This window comes from Sorex araneus, chromosome 1 (genome assembly GCF_027595985.1).
Source record: "Sorex araneus isolate mSorAra2 chromosome 1, mSorAra2.pri, whole genome shotgun sequence".
Classification (NCBI taxonomy): domain Eukaryota; kingdom Metazoa; phylum Chordata; class Mammalia; order Eulipotyphla; family Soricidae; genus Sorex; species Sorex araneus.
In genome coordinates, this window is record NC_073302.1 from 322,397,004 (window position 1) to 322,419,573 (window position 22,570).

Below are 22,570 nucleotides of genomic sequence, written 5' to 3' on the forward strand. Positions count from 1 at the left end.
CATCACTTTTATTGTAAAAAGAACGAACAAAATATTAAGAATAGTTGATTAATCTAAGTATAGAGGCATCTCAGTTCATTTTTATATTTGATAGATTTAATAAAATCTCAATACAAACCCAAAGTTTTTCTTGTAAAATAAGGAAATTTGAAGAAAAAGTTTATTACCCAATACCCATGTTTCTATTAAACTGCTATAATAAAAATAATCTGGAATGACAAGAGGGCTAGACACTGGAAAAGAAAATATTGTAAGAGGGCTAGACATTGAAAAAGAAAATATAGAAAGAGTCCCATGTATAAATAGGCATCTGATGAATTGCATTGCAGTGGAACTAGGAAGACCATGTCAATATAAGTTTATATAGGCATGGCTTATTTTATTGTGTTGCAAATATATTACTTTTTTTTAAAGAATAGGACTCCTCAAAGGCATTCAACATTATTAAATATCATTTAAAACATTTGTAAGTCATGGGAGGAGGCTTACATATCAACATTAATAGGTATTTGGAAGCAGTTTATTTCAACCCTTATGGATAGTTTTTAGGGTTTCAAACCTTGAGGACACAGGTAATTACAGATTTAGTAGAGATTGAAAAAAATTCGAAGCAGAGCCTGAAGATGGGAATAAATTGCTGCAATCTCATGATAAAATATTAGCAAATCAGTAGTTGCTCCATATAAATGAGAAAAGAATGTGGATTCTTGAGATGAAATTAAGTCCTTGATATGCTATGGACAATACTGAAGTTATAAAAGCCTTAATAGAGGTGTCTCTAAACATTTACTGACTGTAGCCCCATCTGTCCTACTGGTCAGGCCCTAGCATTATGCCATGGCAATTCCTGGAGGTCATTTAACACCTGGTGAGAAACACTGATTTAGAGCAATATAAACAATATTAGCAGCAGGGTTTTCAAAGATTAACTTCAATTTTGAAAGCCCTACTTGGTAAAATCCTATCAAACAACAGCACATGCAATAGAGAAACTCTGTTTGATAAGTAAAAGTCAATCATGCAGCAAAATTCCATTTCTTTTCTTATTTTATGAATTTTCCAAAGCCACTCAACAATTACCAACCACTAGCCGAATAGTTGGAGGTCATCAACATATAGGTAAGACCATCAATCAGCAAAAGATTACAACTTGATGCCTCAGGTTATGGTTAGAATATTTTAACAAAAATGTATTTTTAATTAGGATATATAGAGTATTGTTTTAGATTCAATGTTTCTGCCCATTACTAGACTATAATATAACATATATATAATATATTAATATATATTAATTCTCTGGAAAACAAAAAAATGTCATGTGACCTATAGATTATAGCATTTTGTTATGGTGGTTTGAACTGAACATATGATATATTTTAGGTAAGCCTATATACCAACTGAATAATAAGAAATAATTTACTGCATATGTTGATGTTTTATATGTAGAATGTTTATATATCTTTCTTATAGAACAAAATTTTTATGGATTGTAAGAAAAATCCTATTAAAATATTCATTCTGCATTCCTCAAAAAATGAAACTGAGTTTCCATACAACCCAGCAATAGTGAATCTAGGAATGTACCCAAGGGTTCCAAAACCCCAATGCAGAAAAGCCATCTGCACTCCTACATTCACTGAGACACTATTCACAATAGTCACAATCTGGAAACAATCCAAGTTTCCAAGAACGAATGAGAAAGAAACTATGGTACATCTACCCAATGTAATAGTACACGCTACTGGGGAAAGTGAAGTCATGAAATTTGCTTATACATGGATGGACATGAAAAGTATCATGATGAGTGAAAAGAGTAAAAAAAGAGAAAGACAGATATAGAAAGACCGCACTCATTTGTGGAATATAAAATAACATATATGAGACTGACACTCAAGAACAGCAGACACAAGGGCCAGGAATATTACTCCATAGTTGGAAGCCTTACTCATGAACTGGGGTGGAATGCAACTGGAATAAAAAAGGGATCATGAAGTCATTGATGGTTGGAGGAATCGTTAAGGATGTAATATGTGTGCTGAAAGTAGATAACAGACCAAATGTGGTGGTCACTCAGTATCTATATTGCAAGCCATAATGACCAAGAGTAGAGAGAGAGTACGAGGGAAATTGTCTGCCATAGAGGCAGAGGGAGGTTTGGAAAGGGGAGGGTATACTGGGAACATTGGTGGTGGAGAATGTGCACTGGTGGAGGGGTGGGTGTTTGGTCATTGTATGACTAAAACTCAAACATGAAAGCTTGGTAACTGTATCTCATGGTGATTCAACTTAAAAACTGAGTCAGAGAGAGAGGTACAAATAGAACTATTGCATTGAGAGGCAGGATATAAAAATATATAGTATGAGAGGGGGCTGGAGCGATAGTACAGTGGGTAGGGCATTTGCCTTGCACACGGCCGACCTGGGTTCGATTCCCAGCATCCCATATGGTCCCCGGAGCACCACCAGGAGTGATTCCTGAGTGCAAGAACAGCAGGAGTCAGTCCTGAGCATCGCCGAGTGTGACCCAAAAAGCCAAAACAAACAAACAAACATCAAAATATATAGTATGAGAGTAACAACCAAACCAATAGAAATAAGGGCCAGGAGGACTGGTCCACTGGAGAGAGCTTAACACAAGGTGGGTAGGGTAGGGGGAAGTGGAGTTAAGACAGAGAAGGAACCACTATGTTAATGATAGTTGGAGATGATCACTCTGAGCAAGAACTGATTACTGAAAGGAGGTAAAGTGATATGCATGACGCTCTTTCAGTAACAGTAATGAAAACCACAGTGCCTAAAAGGAAGATAGTGGAAGTGAGAAAAAAATATCTGCCAAAGAATAAGACTAGAGGAGAAAAGGAGTGTGGGAGGCACTGGGAACATTCGTGGCAGGAAATGTACACTGATGAATGGATAGGTGTTGGAACATTATATGACTGAAACTAGATCATGAACAACTTTGTAACTGTGTATCTCATGATAATTCAGTAAAAAAGTAAAATTAAATATCCATTTTGCCCAAAGAAATCTACACATCCAAACGGTCTCTTTCAAAATTACTCTAACAGTGTATTTTTAATTATAATGGGTACATTATAATATATACAAAGCAATACAAATAAATTTCTGTGATATGAATAACATGAACAAATCTCACAGACATATTAGGTAAAAATTATAAAAGAAGAAACAAAAGGCATGAGAAGGAAGGAAGAAAAAAGGGAGAAAAATAGGAAAACATGAGCATGTGATTCCACATAAATAAAAGTCAAAGTAAAATTATTGCCTATTAATATGCACTTAGTGAGAAGGATGATAAAAAATGAGTTTCACAGTGCTCTTCAGAATTCAGATCATGTTTTCTCACTCTTAATTAAGGATTACATATGTATGTTCATTATAAAATCATCCATCCACGTATACATTTATCACATATGAACTTCACATGATCTATCCTACAAAGTTTAAAATGTGATGTATTTCAGAATCATAAACCAAAAATATGTAAATGCCAGGGTTCAATTTCTGGAGAACTACACATTCTCTATTCTTTAGAGCCCACTCTCTATAGACATAGCTTAGATGGTTTATTGCTTAGTTTCCATCAATAGTTTTAATTTTGTCCTTTTCTCTCCTGACTGAATATAGGCTTGACTAGCTTCAGTCCAATAAGGAACTCATTAAAACTAAAGATTCCCTATTCTCAGAATACCTGCTGATTTACATCTTCTCTCTAAATTTTATGAAGTTGTGACACCTTCACTTTCTTCCAGTAACAATACCATTGTAAAAGCCAATTGTGTAAATTTATGAGGGCAAAGAGTAAAAGGGTAACAGATCACTTCTAACTTTCTGTATTGAGAAAATAAACCTTAAATATTGCTGTTAAAGATAGATATTTGAAGATGTATTTTAAAATTCAAGATAATCCATGAATATAACCAAGAATGAACTAGGAATATTTCTCAGATGCTTAGGAGAACCACAAGAATGATGATGTACATTTATAAGCATTCTGCATAAATTGAGATCATAGAGTTATGTTACAGTTTGAGAAATCAGAAAAAAATGACTACAAAGTGATTATAATGCTGAAGATGAAATCTTAAAACCACCTACATGTAAACCATAATTGACATAAAATTTTTCAAAAAGGCAACAAGAAAGAGAGACATAGGTAGAGTAGGGTCATCAATTGAGGTTATGGATGTTGTTCTAACAAAAAGTAAAACAAAGAACACTTTCTAATATGACGGGTGATAAGTTTTATAGGAATAATATTCATTAGAAATAGCATTTAGGACTTCACTGAGGACATTTTTGAAAAGAAGACATGTTAAGAAAAATGTCATGGGGCTGGAGCGATAGCACAGCGGGTAGGGCGTTTGCCTTACATGTGGCCGACCCGACCCGGGTTTGATTCCCAGGATTCCATATGGTCCCCTGAGCACCGCCAAGGGTAATTCCTGAGTGTAGAGCCAGGAGTGACTCTTGTGCATTGCCGAGTGTGATACAAATAGCAAAAAAAAAAAAAAAAAAGAAAAGAAGAGAAAAGAAAAGAAAAGAAAAGAAAAGAAAAGAAAAGAAAAGAAAAGAAAAGAAAAGAAAAGAAAAGAAAAATGTCACAATATTTTGGAGAGAAACTGATAGGAATTTTAATGACTCATTCATTTATCTCCCAATGTATATTTTTATAAATGCTAATGTTTACCAAACACTCCATAGGTTATTGGTCTATGAAGTAAAATTTTCTTGTAAAATGGATATTTTCTTCAACTTTCAGAAGTGATAAGGCAATGGTGAAAAGAATAAAACACAAGAAGGGTTCTTGATTAAGTCTGAAGAAAGAAAAATGATGGGGTGAATGCTTTAAAGAGGAGCATAGTGGGAGGAGATGGAGTTCAGAGGCTTACAGCCAAACTCATACTTTGATGGACTGAGAAACAGTAGTGTTCAGTATAGCTGATGGAGGTGGAGAGGGCATAAGATAAGATGATTAGGTGAAAGAGATAGAAAAGTATTGGCTCATACAAGTCCTTGACGGGACTTTAAGAATTAGATTTATACTAAGTATATTGAGTATATTTTGAAAGGTTTTTGAACAGATGCCTGTGCTGAATTTACGTATAATTTAAAATAATGGTTTAATTGCTCTTTGTAGAACAGATTTGGTCAAAATGTAATATAATAGGGTAAAATTCTTATTTAAGCAATTGTGGAAAAGAAATGGGAATTAAGAGAGACTTGGGGATGTTATATATTCTGTATCACTGTATCACTGTTATCTCGTTGACCAACGATTTGCTTGTGCAGGCCCAGTAATGTCTCCATTCATCCTAGCCCTGAGATATTAGCAGCCTCTATTTTACTCGTCCTTCCCAACAGTGCTGCATTAGAGGTTCTTCAGGGTCAGGGGAATGAGACCAATCATTGTTACTGTATTAGGCATTTGAATACACCACGAGGGGATTGCCAGGCTCTCCCGTGTGGGCAGTAAACTCTTGGTAGCTTGCCAGGTTTCTCCAAGAGGGAGAACTAGGCTACCAGATGTCTTCCAGGAGCTTGGTTTTATAGTCTGTGGATGTTGGCCATTGATGGGATTACATGGCACCAGGGGAAGTTTCTGGGTGTGACTGCCAGGCTACTGGAAAATGAGGAATCTGGGTAGAAGAGGACCAGTCCCGATCCAAGCAGCCTTGGAGATCTCGGCCCCGGGTCCTGAACACCTCTGCCAGTTTCTTCATCTGAAGGAATGATTTGGTTGATAGTCAAATAAAAGTTAAAGTGGAATTGGCACAGACAAGGATCACACTTTTTTGTGCAAGCTGGGTCCAGATTGAATAAAAATGTCAGCTTCATGGGCTATGGGCCCCGGGAACACTGAGTCTGCATTTCACGGCCCAGCTTGGGTTTCCCAGAGCCCTTGTGCTCTATCTGCCGGATGGTGGCAAGACCCCTTAATGAGGCGGAACCAGCCTCTGGAAATTCTTATATATCCTAGAGGATAAAAAGCTAGTGGTGAGAGAATTAATGATATAAGCAAAAAATGTAATTGGTGCCAAAAAGAATTATTTTTAATTTGGGGACTCATCCAGCTATGTTCAAGACTTCCTCTGTGCTTAAGATTCACTCTTTGTGGTACTTAGATGATCATATGGGTGGCAGGGGTCAAAACACTCTTGGTGGTGTCTAAGGTAAGGCACCACTTTACCTGCTCTACTATCACTCTGTTAGCTGTGCCACAAAAATTTTAGGTATAAGAAGGATTAATTTGGGACTAAACGGAAAACTCTTTCATTTATTTTTTTTTGCAGAAAACAATTTAGCTCTACTAATCTAAAAGTGGACTCTCAAGAAATTGAAAAAATAATCTTAGAATTGGCCTTTGTATTTTCCATAAATATAACTAAAAAGATGCAGGAAGTTAAAGGCAGAAATCAATTGGGAAAAAAAACAAAATAGATATAGAAGACACAATGAATGTTTGGCAAGTATTATTAAGTCCCAACTAAAAATGGAGACAATGCATCTTATAATAGCACTGTAGCACTGTCATGCCATTGTTCATAGATTTGCTCGAGCGGGTACAGTTAATGTCTCCATCGTGAGACTTGTTACTGTTTTTGGCATATTGAATATGCCATGGGTAGCTTGCCAGGCTCTGCCATTTGACTGCATCTTAAAATAGCAGTATAGAATTCTCATGGGCTGGATTGATAGCACAGCGGGTAGGGCATTTGCCTTGCATGCGGCTGACCTGGGTTCGATTCCTCCACCCCTCTCAGAGAACCCAGCAAGCTACCGAGAGTATCTCACCTGCATGGCAGAGCCTGGCAAGCTACCCATGGCAGATTCGATATGTCAAAAACAGTAACAAGTCTCACAATGGAGATATTACTGGTGCCCGCTCAAGCAAATTAATGAGCAATGGGATGACAGTGATACAGTGATACAGTGAAAATTCTCATATTTTATGAGAATTGTCACCATGTGTTTTTATCCTTTCATGTGCTATGAAAACTTTTCCTAATATTAAACTTACTCTATAGATTTGCCCACAAAACACTCTATAGGTCATATTATCTCACTCAGTTACTTTTTTTCCCTAAAATATCTATATAAATAATTGTAGTAATATTACAATCCTAACAATTATTAGGTCAATATCTCTTACCTGCCACAAGAAAATCTTTTATAAAAGAAGGAAAATGTCCTATCTATAGAGGTCAGGTCAAATTTCATGAACAAAAACATTTCATTAAGTGTCTTACTGTATGCATGCTATTGTTTATAAATTAATGAGAATGCTACATTTTACCTACATCATATGAGGAATTTAAAAAGTAAATATAAATATTTCATTGCAGGTAAGGGAATTAATATTTAATATCTATGACTGATACAGCCACCACTAATTCCCCAAGTCACCTATATTTTAAGGTCCCTGGTTCAAACAACAAACATATTTTAAAAGGGTCTCATTTCTCATTTTAGAAAAAATATTCTTTAGCATTAATCTTCATTAAAATATTCTCAGAAATATGTAACACATCATAAAATATTAAAAAGACACAATCTATGAATTAAATGTATCATAATATCTTGTAATGATGTTTTCTATTCATAAGCATTGAAGTTAAGCATTCGATAAAATAACCTATTTATTTTTAATTGTACCTTTTTGATAAAATATAAGTTTACCTGAATTACTTTAGCATTGAAATGATTACTTACTAGGTACATAACTATGCATCATTCAACCTTAGAAAAATATTTTTTTCAAATCTTTCATCACCTAAATGCTATGAGCACAAAGATGTAAAGTGATTTCTGACTCTCAGAGCATGATGCATTTTACTAAGATGCACTAATTTTACACATAAAGCAGGGCAGTGTTCTATTACCAGGAAGAATAAAATGATTCATGATGAAGAGATAATGCGAAAGCATGATTTCCTTTCATTAAAATGTCAATGTAGGCACAGACAGGCACTTTGGGTTATAGATACTTCATTCCAGAATATACTATTTAAGATTGGAGATGTGGCTAAGAGCATTTATTGCATGCATGATGCCTGGAATCAATCACCAGCACTTCAAAAAAGTAGAATAATAGAATACAAATTTAAACTAAAATTTGGATGCACCATTTTCCTTAGTATTTCCCTTTCTCTCAGTCATGCCACTTCCACAATTCTGACTGCAACAAACAATTCTGTATGGTCACCCACATACCATTTAATATGCCCAAGCTGAGAATGTGTCTTCTATATGTTCAAGATCACAACTCATTTCTAGTACATTGAGTAAGAAAGGGCACCCTAGAAAGTCTTGGAAAACAGATATATTCTTGCAGAAGCCAGGAAACAATGAATGAAAGTAAAATTCATAATATTTGATTCATACAAATTGTTTTCAATGTTTGGCCTATGTGGATATGAGAAACCATATTCCACCAGGGGAGGTAGTTATAGGCAAACATTGTCATTATCCCCAGGTATGCAAAGGTGTATCTAAGGAAAGAAGATCACAGAAAATACTCTAATCCCTGAAGGATCTATATGATTTGCACCTAGAGAAAAGGTGGGGAATGACTAATGATCTCTGCAGTATTTCAGACTGAATCCAGCACCATTTTGATTTCAGGAAATATTTAGATTTTGAAAAATAATCTTATAGGCCGAATTTATCTCATCTTCTACATATTGAATATTTGTGTCTATTCTCAGTATTCTTATTAAGAATCTAATCTAAACAGTTTTCTATATTTTTTAGAAGTTTTCTTATTGAAAGTTATGGAAATCTAAAAAAACCCTGTAGCTCTATTGTACTTTCTGTTGAGTTCTTTCACCACAGAAAACTAGGTCACATTTCTCAATGCCTGCTACTTACAACTTGACTTACCTCACTATTTATTATCACAGGATTTATTTTAACATTTTCACTCAAAATTTATACTTTATATCAAATTGAAACAGCACACTGAAAATGAGTTATTTTTTTAAAATATTCCAAATTATTTGTACCTCCTTATTATAAATTTTTCACCTTCTATAAGTGTAGAAGTGAATATCTAATAACAATTTTAACTTGACTACCTTTTTCTATGATAAAATTTAGAAAAATACATTCCTTCTTCCCACCTGCCCTGCCTCCTTGCTGTCTATTTGCTTTCTTCTTGCCTTCCTTTCTCCCTTAGCTACTAAAAATATTGAGTAACTTTTCAGAGACAATATACTGCTGACAAACCAGATAATACTAAGACACTCCAGTCAATCACCCAGATCACAATTTACTATGCTATCACTATTGTCTCTACTTGTGAATGTGCTGAAAAGTAATACCACTACTTGTCGTATAAGTGGGCATGTCATCTTAAAAAATGAATGTAGAAAATGACCATAAAAATCTCCTCTCTCTTGTCTAGAATTCAGAACAGGGTTATAAATTTTAGACACTGTAAGTGATTATTATCACTCCCTTGCCTCCCTGTTGCCACTGTGACCAATGTAAAAACAATGTTAAACTCTAAGAGGAAAGAAATCATACAAATTCTTATTTTTCTTATGATGACTTTTGATGTTATTTTTATATTTTGGATATAAAATTTCTTCAAGTATGTATATTTTTATAATGTCATTCTGAATTTCTGATTCCCTCAGTGTCTATTAAATCTATCTGGTGTGTGATCTATTATTCCTTCAACAGAATTGGTTAGTAAGAAAGGAGTAGTTTCACGTGTGTGATTCTCTGCCTGATAAAACATTTCAACACTGCTTAGGATATTATTCATGGGTTTAAGATATATGTAGTCTAATTAATACAAGTTGATTAAATAATTCAATATGGAAAATATATTGCAATGGGTAATAGCTAACATAATAAAAAACAAAAAAAGAAATTCTTGCCTTTTTATTATTTTTTAAAGCTAAGATACTGAAATCATGTAGAATGACAAAATGAAATTCATTGCTAACACTTCAGAAATGACGAGGTCAGGTACAAAGTGAATGACAAAGCTTCAGGATTTAAAAAGACAATACAATTAACTGTGGATTATCTTCCATGGAGATATTCAGACTTAATCCATCTTGAAAGAGAATGAGTGTACTTTATAGGCAAAGAAAAATGGGACAGGTGTTAATGGTTTCTGAAATGAATGGTCAAAGATAATATATAAATCATATTTGAAGGCTGTCAACTGATTAGGTGACATGAGCCTTTTAAGTAGGTGGATAGTGAGAAAGAGAGGTATATTAAATAAGGTAGCTCACATTGTAAAGAACCTCAAGTCTACTGCCAAGAAATTTGGTATAAATGATGAACTATTGAAGTCTTTGAACAAGAGAGTAACGTGTTTGAGTAGTGCTCCTAGATTGGCTTAGAAGCAACGTGCAATGCGTACTGAAATACGGAAAAGGTCCATATTTTCATACTCGGTACTTTGTATTTTCTGTTACAAAGCTGTGGAACACGTCCAAAAGTTTCCTTTATATACCCTTTAATAGTATGAGACCTCCCTATCACATCTAGCCTGCCATTATACTCAACATATTATACTCCTGACAGCAGATGTGGGATCAGAAGCTTTCCCCAATGTGGTTTCAAATGTTCACACACTCCTATCTTTCAATGAATTAGCTGCACCCAGGTCACAGAAGCTATACAATAATCAATTATTGGATAAAGTTGTCAAGTACTAGGGTTTGACAACTCCAAGCTACTGCTTTTGAACTTAACCCTTGAGGTGCATGAAGATTTGCTTTTTTAAAAAAGACTTACACCATGATTAGTTTCTTTTTTGAGTCAATTAGAAGGCCCAATTTTTGTTTTCCCAACATTCTTAAATAATTTTTTTCTGTCATATACTCTCAAAGAAGCCAGTAATTTTGCTTTTTAGCAATTCATTTTATTTTACATTTAAGCAACAATGTGCATTGTCTCTCCACTAAATATAGAGCAATTAAAACCATTGTTTTCTCATATAGTGCTAAGTTCTTGTCTCCTAAAAATTAATGGACTCTATGAATAGTAATATGCAGTATTGCTGGTATTAACTGCTATTCAAATTTTGTTTCCTCATCCTTCTAAGGATTTAGCTTCACTTATTTTAAGTCTTGCCCTAAATATAAATGTGGTTGTAAAACAAAGTGAAACCAGTATATATGAGAACTGATGGGGTTTTATAAGCCTGGTCCCTAAAGTTCTCATGAGCATTTTCCATATTCTTTACCACAACAAAAATCTGGAAGAGAGAGAATGCCTACATTGACTTTAATTGATGTATAGAATGTAAGGCAAAGATTTAAACCAAGATCCCTAATAACTTTAAGAGATTATTTCACTTATTTGTCTACCATCCACTATTGGCACATAAGTAAGAAATCAACCTTTATTGTTATGCATTTCTAACTTGGTATATTGAACCAATATATAATTTGGGAGCTGCTACTTAGTAGTCAACTATACACAATAAATATTGGGCTTGTCCTATTGTAAATAGAAAATATGGTCTTAAAAGATGTAATTCCATGAAAAGTTCATTTAACATGGTAGACGTAATCAGCAAAGTTTAAAATATGGGAGCAAAATGGATATCGGATCCTTTAAACATTTGACATATAAAGTTAAGTGGGCATACTCAAAGACTGATCATTGTTCTCATTCTTTATGTGTTTTATTATGTCACTATCACTGTCATCCCGTTGCTCATCGATGTGTTCAAGCGGGCACCAGTAACGTCTCTCATTGAGAGATTTATTATTACTGTTTTTGGCATATCCAATATCCAATACACACGGGTAGCTTGCCAGGCTCTGCCGAGCGGGCTCGATCCTCTCGGTAGCTTGCTGCGCTCTCCGAGAGGGGCAGAGGAATTGAACTTGGGTCTGCCGCGTGAAAGGTGAACGCCCAACCGCTGTGCTATCACTCATTGAACATTATAAATATGTTATCCCCAATTTTAATTTTATAATCATTATGTATTTTCTTACATAATTATGTATTTTCTGACATAAGAAAAAAATCTTACAATTTTTAAGGCAATTTTTAAGGCAATTTTTCCTAGGACACAAGAAAAAATATCTTCTTACAATCTTTAAGGACAAAGTATTTGAAAAAGTTATTTTGAGTGCTCAGAAATATTTTTATTATGTGGGTTGTATATATCTTAGCACTTTTTTATAAGGTTAACTATTTTGGTTAGTTGAGTAGGACGACTACAGATATATAAGGGGCATCCTGTGTGTTGTCACACAGCTATTACATTTGTAAGCACACTTTTGAAACAGGTTTTAAAACTGAAAATGTGTAAGATGTTAAAGGAATAATCGCATCTACAGTAGATTTCAGAGCTTTTAATGTGAAGCTGTTAATTTTACACAATGATGTTTCACTCACAATTTTAGCCCTGCCTTTCATTAAGCACCTTTTGGGTAACTATTTTGTGGATTCCTAATTTCATCAGAGAATTTTCACTCTGAAGCCATACTTAGTCTCGCTCTCCTTTATACTGCACATGGATAATTAACATGATGTAAAGGGAACCGTTTCTTTAGAATGATGTTAATGGGATTTTCAGGGTCTTATTAACTAAATATAATAGTTTTCAGTGGCGTTTTATATTACTAAAATAAGTGTTTTTGGGCACTCCCAATGGTACTGAGGTGTTACTCCTGGCTCTGCACTCAGGAATCAGTCCTGGTAAGCTTGGGGGACCATACCGGGAGCCAGGGATCAAACCAGGCTTGGTTACATGCAAGGTAGCACCCAACTCACAACATTATCTCTCTGACTCCCACTAAAATAATTTCTAAAGCTAGCCATATTGAAGTTGAACTTTTGGGTTTTGTTTGGATCGACAATATCACAGATGGAAGACTCAGTGATCTGCAGAGTTTGGAATCTTTACTTAGGTGCACAATCTGATGCATAAAAGCGCGCTAATTTATGATTGGTAATAGTGATCAGTGGCATTTTCATATTAATTACAAATGTACTAGTAGCCTCAATGTATGCTCAATTCTAATATTTTAATGTAAACTCCCTTCATGAAGGATTTTTCATTTTCTAATTTCTAATCTCTGTTGCTGGGGTGGAGAGTGAAAAATCACAGAAGTGGGCAGACAGGGGTTTGGTCCACTGCAAATTTGCTGGTAAAGTGGTCAGGAATCCTATGAGGCAGCAGGAGTCCCTGCATGGTTGACAGCAAAGTCCTGAACTTCACCCTCGATTCCTCAGTTGTCTACTTTTACAGAAAAAGAATGTCAGGAGAATTGTAGAGAAAAAATTTAGGAAATAACACTGTAACACTGTCATCCCGTTGTTCATCAATATGCTCGAGCAGGCACCATAACATCTCCATTGTGAGACTTGTTGTTACTGTTTTTGGCATATCATACGTGTCACAGATAGCTTGCCAGGCTCTGCCACTTGGGCGGGACACTCTCGGTAGCTTACTGGATTCTCCAAGAGGGATGCAGGAATTGAACCCTGGTCGGCCACATGCAAGGCAAACGCCCTACCCTCTGGGCTATAGCTCCAGTCCAATTTAGGAAATATCAGAAATAATACTCCCATAAAGTACAAGAAAGAAATTATACATCTCAAGCTGGAATGATGGTTGCCTTCTAAGTAGAGCGCTAGGTAAAGTGAAGGAACAACACCTCCAATTTAGGAGGATGCGGACAACTCCAAGAAGTAAGTTCCCCTTCAGTTTGTAAAGATGCTTTAGAGGTTTCTTCAGACTACCTTGGCTTGGTTTGAAGCTTGTACAGCTAAGAGTCCATTGCAGGGATTTGTCAAGTAAAAAAGCATTTGAAATTTTTCGTAGTCTTCTCTCATATTCTTTTTTGGGGGTGGCACACCTGTCTGTGCTCAAGGTTTACTCCTGACTCTGCACTCAGGGATCACTTCTGCATGGTTCAGAACACCACACGGGAAACCAGGCACAAAATCTGGGTTATCATGTACCAGGCAAGTAACTTACTACCTGTACAAGCCCCAAAACCAAGTGGAGGAGCTAGGGTTCTCACATTCTTATCAGAACCTTTTGTTCGTGCTCAGTCCTCTCCTTTGCTAAGGGGTTCCTACTTCTTCCTTGGGTTTATTTAATTCAAAATCTTGTCAGGCCTCAATTTCTGTAGAGTTGTTTCTAAAGAGAGTTCAGATCTCATGCCTTTGAACTAGCAAAAGGTCACGTGGCAGAGTTATTTCTTCTCAGATCATGCCCGGGTTTAATTATTTCCCCAAAACTCTTTCAAAGGCCTCCCCTATCTGACTATCTGCGTCATTTGGATTGACCTTATCTTCAGAGTTCTACCCATGAATTCTTCCTCTTGTATTCACCTCCTGTATGATAAACTATCATGAGTGATAGTTTACATTCATTTCTTAGGGAAGTTTTTCTTCTCTAGCTATTATATATTCTTTATGCTAATGTTGATTATACAGGTGATCCAATTAAATTTCATAATTGTGTTCTGATTTCTTACATAATACCAAAGGCACATCTGTAATACATTGTTCATATATGATGCCAAACTTTAGCAGCGAAGTCAAATTATTTGAATCATTTTAATAAATTCTTAAACACACACTATTGTCAGTGTTAAATCTAAACCACTTGTTGACATGATTTTACAGTTTAAAAATATGTGAGCACAACTAAGCAATGAATCATTCAATCATCACTGTGATTCTAGGATTCAGTACCTAGCAATAGAAACTGTTCTTCCTTAGTCCGGTATATCTGTTAGTATATATGAATTCTGTACTTCAATAATTTTTAGTATTATAATTAAAAAATATAAAATGAAAAATGGTTTTTGGGGGAGGGCACATCCAGCTGTGTTGTGAATTTATTCCTGGCTCTGCTCAAGAGTTATTCCTGACAGTGCTTGGGGAACTATGTAAAGTACCAAGGATCAAACCAGGGTCAACTGCATTCAAAGTAGATGCCTTATCCCTATTATCTACTCCAGCTTGTATATGATTCTTTACAGAGAAATTGCCAAAAAATTAAAGCAGATACATAAATATAATAATTCTTATAAGCTAATGGATTTTGATTGCTAGCCTTTTGTTGAAATAGTTCATATATATGTTATAATGAATATCAGTTTTCATTTTTTCCTTATAAAATTAAAAAAGATAGTATAGATAGCATTGTTGTAATGATATTTAAGATACAGTTTTAATATTTAAAATTACTGCACATCACCACTACAAAATTGTCCATGACCCTTCAATATGTCCATATGTTACTGAAGTCGAAATTCATGCCTCTCTTTTAGTTGGTATATTTGCAGTCTAAGACCATAAATTAGTCATTTATTTTGAGTATTCCTTTGTTCTGTCACTTTATAGTACAAAGAGGTGCGAGATCATCAGTATTTGTTGGGGCTTATTTTGCTTCACTAACTACCCTCCACTTGTATCCACATTGCAAACTGCATGACTTAATTTTTCTTACACAACATAATATTATTCCATTGTTTATATATACTGCACATTTTTTTGTTCAGGATTCCTTCACTAGACATTTCTATATTTTGGCTATTTACTAAACTCTAATGGACATAGGTGTACATATATCTTCTAGAATTAGTGTTTTTTTTTTTTTCAGAGTAGATACCAAGACATTCGAATCACTGGGTCCTATAGAGATACTACTCTTTACAAAAATCTCATAACATAATAAAAATATTTTAATTCTTTGTTGATTCTTATACTAGGGGAGATATTTTAGATGACATGAGCAAATAAAATCATATTGGAATAATTAAATCATATTTTCTATCAAACAAATAATATTATTTTAATCATTATTGTTTCGTGGATTAGGAAGTGCAAAGAAAATAATTGGTGATGATTTTCTTTTAATGTTAGACAAAATAATATGTTTTAAGATGTTCACTGTGACCTTGGACTCCAGGTTCAACGGGACCCAGAAACAGAGATTCGCTGCCTGCTTCCCCCAGTCTCCGGCGCCACAGGGATCAGACCCATGCGACCACACCCTACTGAGCCCAGATAAATACCTCATTGGCCGACCTCATAGACCTCCACTACCTCCACTACCCAACCACTGCCTTGCTCCAGGCTGCTTTCCGGATATTTGGGCTGAGCCTCACACAAGAGCAAAGCCCCACAGAACCAGGTAAAACAGAACTTTGTGACCTTGGACTCCAGGCTCAACGGGACCCAGAAACAAAGATGCACTGCCTGCTTCTCTGAATCTCTGACACCCCAGGGATCAGACCCAGATGACCCCACCCAACCGGCACCAAATACCTCATGGGCCAACCCCATCCACTATCCAGCCACCGCTACTCTCCAGGCCACTTTCTGGACCATGCGGCCAATTTGCAGCCACGCAACATATCATAAGACACTTAATACCCATTTTCCATAATTACCACATGATATTTGATGAGGCTCAAATATGGCGTGAGCCATGGGAACACCTGTAAGGGCTATTAGAGGCCACCCTAAAAGCCTCCATCCCTCTTGGAGAGCCCAACAAGCTACTGCGAGTACCCTGCCCACACAGCAGAGCATGGCAAGCTGCCTATGGCATCTTCAATATGCCAAAAGCAGTAACAACAATGGGACTCATTCTCCTGACACTGAGAGAGCCTCCAATACGACAGCATTAAGAAGGATGAGCAAGAAGAGGCTGATACAATCTCAGGGACGAATTAAACTGCCAAAACGAAGAAAGACTAAAATGATTGTCTATACTTTCAATGCACTTATGTTGGTATAGGAAGCATCCATCGAGGACCTGATGGTGCAAGTGAGGAAGATCAAGTACGACATGATTGGTCAGACCGAGATAAGAAGGCATCAATCACATCACGTCATTTTCGACTCTGGAGAACTGGTCCTCGAAACATGCAATAATAGAGGTGTCAGTGGTATTGGTGTACTTGTCAACACAAACTTAGCTATGAACATTGATTCATTATAATGTCTAACAACCTGAGTCAGATGTTTATGATGAAATAAATGTGGCTCACTGCCGGCAGTTTCTATTTTCATCTTCTATGCACCAACATCCAACTACGGTGAAGAAAAAATTGAGAAGTTCTACATGGAGGTGGAGAACTTCTATAAAGACCACACCTTCTACAAGATCAGATCGTTGTCAATGATATCAATTCCAATATAGGACCAAGAAGGTAACCCAAAGAACTCAACATCGGGACCCATGGCCTAGAATGGAATGAACAAGGTCAGAGGCTGTCTGAGTTCATCGTGTTAAACAAGACCATCCAAGGTAACTCAAAGTTCCAGAAGGCTGAATCTAAACATTGGACATAGGAGTCTCCTGGTGGACAATTCCACAATAAACTTGGATCACATAATATATTCAATTGAAAGTTTTGCCTGACCAATGTCGCTGTTGTCCCAAAATTCCAAACGGGATTAGACCACTGTCTCCTTCGTGCAAAATTCTACTACACAGAGCAGTGAGAAAGGTCTGCAACGGAGTTTAAGAAGAGAACTCCCAATGACCACCTAATGGGAGCTCTTTAACACTATTGTGGCAACATGGGAAGATACCATCATTGACAACATCGACGAGGAGTACGATTGACTGGTTCAGCACCTCTATGAATGCACGAGGAATGCCGAGAGTGAGAAAGCCACAGACACCTGTCTTTGGAAACTCTCAAATTCATTTGCCAAGTGGTTTGGCACGGGCTTCAGGCAATTACAATCTAATGTCTGAGCTCGCAAAGCTGTGCAGAAAAGCGATAAAGGAGGACCTCAAAGAGAGAAGAGCAGTAGTGTTGGCCGATGGATGAGGCAAGAAACCGGGAAAAATATTCACAACGCCCGCCTGTATTTCACCAACTACAAGACCAAGATGACTGCCCTCTGATGTCCTCATGGATCTATCACATCTTCCAGAAGGGCAATGGAGATGATTATTCACAACTTCTACTTGATCTCTTCGACACACCATTTCATAGGTAAAAACGCATACAGCACCCAGTCCAGACAAGGTCAGACACGAACACCTGAAGAATCTGCCACCAGTACTCATCAATACACTGGCTTGGCTCTTCACACACTACCTACCTGAATGGAATATTCTGTCCCAATAGAAAACTTAGCAGGACTGTTTTTTGTTGTACAAGAAGGGAGACATCCATGACATTGGCAGCTATTGCCCAATCTGCCAGTTGTCTATCGTCTACAAGTTGTTCACTCGAGTCATCCTGAATAGAATAAGCAGAACACTAGATGAAGGACAACCATGCAAGCAAGCCAGGTTCCAAAAAGGATTCAGCATAATTGATCATATCCACACGGTGACCAAGTTCATTGAAATTTTGTGAGAGTTCAAGATGCCACTATGTCTAACGTTCAATGATTTAAAGAAGGCCTGTTATTCTGTTGAGTCTGAAGCAGTCATCTAAACCCTAGCCAACCAGGGCGATCAAGCTCAGTACATCAAGATCCTCCACGACCTATATTATGGATTTACTACCAGGATCTAATCATTATACAAGGTAATGATTATCTATGTAAAGAGAGGCATTCATCAGGGTGATGCCCTTTCATCAAAACTCTTCAGTTCCATCCTCAAGCACATCATGCAATGACTGGAATGGCAAGGAATTGAAGTGAAGTTAGATAGTTGGCAACTTTACCACCTTTCACTGATGACATTGTTCTAATAGGACCAAGCATACGAAGCAGCACAAATGCTGGCCGACTTTGACCATGAGTGTAGAAAGTTTGGACTGCAGGTGAATCTCACCAAGACAATGTTCATGAAAAACAAACTAGTCTCTGACGTTCCATTTGCTCTCAACAGAAGAAACATCTCCAAATGTAGTAGCTATGTGTACCTAGGTTGAGAACTCAACATGAGGATCCACTTGGTGCCAGAATTGCGCAGGAGGAAGAGAGCAGGTGAAATGCCTTCAAGAGTGTCGAAGAAGTTATTAAGAGGACAAAGAACCTCTGGCTCCATGAACATCTTTTTGACTCCACTATTCTTCCTGCACTAACATTTGACTCAGAGACCTGGGACCTACCAAAGAAGCACAAGAACACTATTCGTATATACCAAAGAGGAATCAAAAGAGCTAAGCTTGAAGTATCACATTTCACTCAAATGAGAGAAAGAATCCAGAGTTCTGACCTCCTTCAGTGATCAAGAATCAGGGATGCTGTCTCATTTGCCAAGGCATTGAAAATCAGATGTGCTGGACACATAATGTGATTTAGAGATGACAGCTGGACTAGAGCTGTTACTGATTGGATTCCATGGGACGTCAAAAGATCGCGTGGCTGCCCACCTACGAGATGGTCAGACTTCTTCATCAAGACCCTGAACGAACGGTTTGAGACTCTATGTTCCTGGAGCAAGAAGAAGCTACAGGGCTACATTAGCAAGCAACAGAAACAAATTGAGACATTATTGGTGCCTGCTCAAACAAATAGAAGATCAATGGGATGACAAGTGATACACATGATGTTTACTGTGCATTGCATTTTAAATGTGTGAAAACATTATGAAGAAGTGAACCCTTATCTGGTCTAGCACTCACACTTCATATTTTATGAAGAAGTTACAGAGAAAACTAGAATATTTAGGAAGTCAACTATTACCACTCCTGCTTTTGGCCAAGGAAACAAGCAACAGGATATCTGAGTAATGGATTCGTAGCCTGCAAGTCTCCAGGATATTTAGAAGGACAATAACTTAAAATTCTTAATACTTCTGTATGCATAAATGACAATTATTATTGTAAAATCTTATGGAATGTGAAAAGATTAAGTCCTATACATCAAACCCAGAGACTCCCAGAATAGAAAATTGTATATTATTTGAGGTAATGATTTTTTCTCTTTCATTATTTTGTGCACTTGTGATTTTCTATAATAGGGTCTATAATTTGGAGTAGGACAGTTGTCTAACAATATGGACTATCAGACTGTCCTGCAGTTTGAATCTTCACTTTGATTATCTGAAAACCTTTTACTACAACTTTCAGTAAGACTTTTAATTTCATTAACAAATACCACTGTGTGTATTACGTATTCCTGATATTTTTAAGTTCTAGGAACAGCTCCCAGAAGTAAGCAGTAACAATTGTATTCCATTTTAGTGTGCAAAACTTAAGCACTTTAAGATTGGCAACATGTACTAGGGCACATGGCATTAGATATTGGAGCTGGAATTCACACACCCAGACTGAACAGACCTGGGGATTTGACCTAAGTAAGTGCTGATTCTTCCTATATTCAGACCATACTCAGACACATTTAAATGTGTGCCATTAGTTCTGGTTTCTCTATGTTCTATTGGCAGCTTTGCTAATGATATTTTTCTTGGAAATACAAATCAAGTAAAGTCAAATAAATCTTTCCATACTTTCTCACAATCAGAATTGCCAAACTGATATTTTGTTGCAATCATTATTTGTCTTTATTTGTTTTTTAAGTTTTAGATCATGATGAAATATACATACTATCACTTTATCAATTAAATAATTCTGTTTTTGTGCTACACTTTCCAATGCTTCTGGCTTCTAGCTTCTGGCTCTGTGCTTATAGATCATTACTTGCATTTCTGAAGGGACCATATGTGGTGGTGGTGATTGAAACTGGGTCTGCTGCATGCGAGGTACAATCTCTCCAGCATAACATATTGATCATTTTGTGTATAGTTTAGATGTGTTCAGTGCATTCACCTTATATAGAACCAATTTCAGAATATGTTCCTCTTGCAAAGTAAAATTCTCTATTTCTTTCCCTTCAGTCTCTTACAACTCCATATACTTCTTGAGTCTATGAATATGACAAATTAGATATACAAACATGATATTAACCATATTTATTTATTGTGGATAAATAACTTATTTCACTTTTTATAATATCTTTAAGGTTAATCATTGTTGTAGAAAATATTAGAATGACTTCATTCATGAATGAATATTTTTTTAATATAAACTTCGCCACTAATCATATGTTGTCATTTTTAAGTCTTATAACATGCTGACTAATATGGGGTTAATGGGAATTGGGTTTTATATGATTTACAGATGTTTTGTAGTGACTTAAAAAGTCAAATGTGAAAAGATGCCGTAAGAAGTGAAAAGAGAATTGATGTTAATGCACCTTTAAGGCAAATTCATGAATAATATTTAATTATATATTTCTCTCCAAACACATGGTAGCAAATAAAACTACATAAACAGAATTTCTAGTAATGGAACTTGTAAAGGGGGTTCCTGAGATCACGTGGGTTTCTGTGGAGAATTTTTACATTCAAAACAACAAGATTTTTACTTAATTCTGACATTGTCTACCTGAAGATAGCAAATATTACACTGGCTAAGGACTCAGTTTCCCAAGACTATTTTCTTTTTCAGGTACTAGTTGTATACCTAGGCTTTTACCTCGGCTTATGACCAATAAGCTACAACTTAGAGGTTTCCACGTTCCCTTTCTTAGACTTCAGGTGATAGTTACAAGTGCAGGTTACTGCCTATACTTTTTTTCTTGCAACTGAGCCACACCAAGCAATGTTCAGGGGTTACTCTGCACTCATGAATTACTCCTGGTGGTGTTCCAGGGACCATATGGAATGGAATGCAAGGTACTGAGCCCAGGTTTACTACATGCCTTGCAAGCACCCTACCCACTGTACTATCTCTCAGCCCCTCTACTTGTACTTCTAATCCAATAGCTATGACTCATAGGGTCCTAATACTCCTTGTGTTTGATTAACTTTTAAGTATATAGGAAACCCACCGACTCTCTTAGCTATTTATTATAAGGGAAAATATCAAGAGTCAGTCAGATGCAAGAGAAGCATAGAGCCAAATATGTAGAAAGATTGCAGAGCTTCTATGCTCTCTCCCTAAGTATTTATGGTCACCAACACAGAAGCAATCCAAAATCATTTAAGATTTTGAAGATTATTCCTTGTGTAGATATGATTATCTTATCATTCATTTCTAGCTCCCTTTTTTCCTGAGAGTCAATGAGGACTACTTGAAGTTCAACTCTTGTAACTTAGTGGTTGGGACACTAAGCAGCTGATTCTGATACTAAGTTTCTTCTTGTTATTTTATTACATAAAGTAAAACAACTTTCTCATTCAAAACATCAGAAATGAGAAAGTTTTTAAAAGCAATAAGATAGGATATATAGATGAAGAGCAAACAATCGTGAGAAATATAGAGTGTATCATTTTATATCAACATTTTCAACTGGGAACTAGATGACCCTGTGAGCTGCCAGGATATTCCAAGGTCAGTGGTACAGTTTGGAACAAAGGAACAAAACAAGGTTACAAGGGAACTACAGTTAGTATAAAGGTTGAGAATCATTATTTCAGATCAAAATAAAAGGTTATAATAATGCAGTACTAAATATGGAGTAGAAGGAGGCACCAGAAAATACCTTAACTAAATGAGTTTTAATTTTTTCTTGATGTTAATTTTTTGGGGTTTTATGGGCCATACCCAGTGTGCTTAGGACTTACTCCTGACTCTGTGCTCAGGGATCAAAAGATGACTATTTTTGAATGACTAAAATA